The sequence below is a fragment of the Rhinopithecus roxellana genome, chromosome 8 (assembly GCF_007565055.1).
Source record: "Rhinopithecus roxellana isolate Shanxi Qingling chromosome 8, ASM756505v1, whole genome shotgun sequence".
In the NCBI taxonomy this organism is placed as follows: domain Eukaryota; kingdom Metazoa; phylum Chordata; class Mammalia; order Primates; family Cercopithecidae; genus Rhinopithecus; species Rhinopithecus roxellana.
The window spans coordinates 42,837,007-42,839,116 of NC_044556.1; positions in this window are offsets into that span (position 1 = coordinate 42,837,007).

The following is a 2,110-nucleotide window of genomic DNA, read 5'->3' on the forward strand; positions in this document are numbered from 1 at the left end:
CTGCATGCCCTTGAGTAAACCTGGGTATCCTCTCCCCCTTGCCCCAGTCCTGGGGCCCACACAAGTCCCTGCTGGGCCCCGGGAGACAGAAAACACCGCTCAGGCCTCCCAGTCCTATTCCCAGTAGCAGGGTGGAAGATTTCTGCAGAATTTCCAGTCCAGGCCAAACTCAGGCTGTGCTAGGCTGGAGGAACTCCCTCTTTCTGTGTCCAAAAACACTCCTTTCTTAAGAAGAGACACTCCATCACGTTTTGGACAGAGAGAGTGCATGTGTGTGTCTGTGTGTGTGTGTTGTTTTGTTTTGTTATTTTATTTTTATAGAAAGGAGTCTTGCTCTGTCGCCCAGGCTGAAGTATAGTGGCGCGATCTCGGCTCACTACAACCTCTGCCTCCTGGGTTCAAGTCATTTTCCTGCCTCAGCCTCCCAAGTAGGTGGGATTACAGGGGCGTGCCAGGACACCTGGCTAATTTTTGTATTTTTAGTAGAGATAGGGTTTCACCATGTTGGCCAGACTGGTCTCGAACTCCTGGCCTCAAGCGATCTGCCTGCCTTGGTCTCCCAAAGTGCTGGAGTTACAGGCATGAGCCACTGTGCTGGGCCACTGCGTGTGTGTTTTTGTTTTGTTGTTGTTGTTGTTGTTGTTGTTGTTGTTGTTGTTGTTGTTGTTTGTAGATGGAGTTTCACTCTTGTTGCCCAGGCTAGAGTGCAATGGCATGAGCTCGGCTCAATGCAACCTCCCCCTCCCAGGTTCAAATGATTCTCCTGCCTCAGCCTCCCGAGTAGCTGGGATTACAGGCGTCTGCCACCATGCCCAGCTAATTTTTTGTATTTTTCGTATAGACAGGGTTAAGCCGTTTTGGTCAGTCTGGTCTCAAACTCCTGACCTCAGATGATGCACCCGCCTTGGCCTCCCAAAATGCTGGGATTACAGCCGTGAGCTACAGCGTCCCGCCCAGTGTGTTTTAATAGACTAGTATCGGGAAAGACTTCCCTCTCTCAGCCCGGCAAGATAAGTCTACACCCTCCCCAGGCGGGTGCCGGGCAGGGCAGCTCCCAGCAACTCACTGAGAACTGAAAAGTTTCCAGGAAGGGTTGGGAGGGTCAGACAGGTCATGTGTCTCACTGGGGTCAGGACACAGTCCTTCAAGACAGGACGCTGGAGCAGAGATAAGCGGGAGAACTCAGCTCCTTCCTTCAGTCACAGAGCCCAGTGTTTAGTGCATCTCCGTCAATGCTTGCTCCCTTTGAAGCAGAGACTGCAGTCGGTAGTCCTGGTGCTTTATCAGTGAGTCCCTCCCTCATGTTCTGCGGGGTGGCTACCGCGGGACGCTGCAGCTGCCTGCCTGTTAATCTGAGCACTCTGGTCTCTCCAGTTTCTCTTTTGGGACCAAGGAAAGTGATATTGAACCTTCGTGGCAGAATTTCTTTGTGTTTTGAGTCCCAACCTAAATGGCCCCTCTTTGGGGACAGAAATATGGCTGTCGTGACCCTGCCTGGGTCACAATCACTGGGAAACAGTGGCTCAGGACATTGCAGCTTAATCATTTCGTGCTCCACATCAAAGAAGATGAAATATATGATTTACAGCGTTGTGGCCCCAGAGCAGAGGTTGTAGGGTTTTCTCCAGGACATGTGCGTCTGGCTTTGTTTTGGTGACTGGTGAGATCGCATGCTGCGCACTGAAATAGAGGATGCGGGAGGAGCAACGGGTGTTGGGAAAAACAATGTTCAGTGTGGGGTATGTTGAATATGAGGTGGTGGTGGGTTGTCCTAGTGGAGAGGTCCAACGGACAATTGAATACAGGGTCTGGAGCGTGGAGTGAGAGGAAGAAGTCCAATCTAGAGGTGAAAAATGGTGACTTTCCATTTAATTGTTAAATCTTATTTGTTTAAACAAATCTTATTTAAACCATGGATTTGCATGGGGACCTTCAAGGACCCTGAACAGACCAGAAAAGCTTAGAGCCAAGGATGGAGTCCTGGGGCATGGTGGGAAAAAGAACAGAGGAAGGAGCTCCAAGGAAGGAGATGGAAGGATCAACCAGAGAGGCAGCGGTTACCAAGAGAAGGTGGAACAAAGTCAGCAGAGGGCAGAGTTTCAAGGAGAAG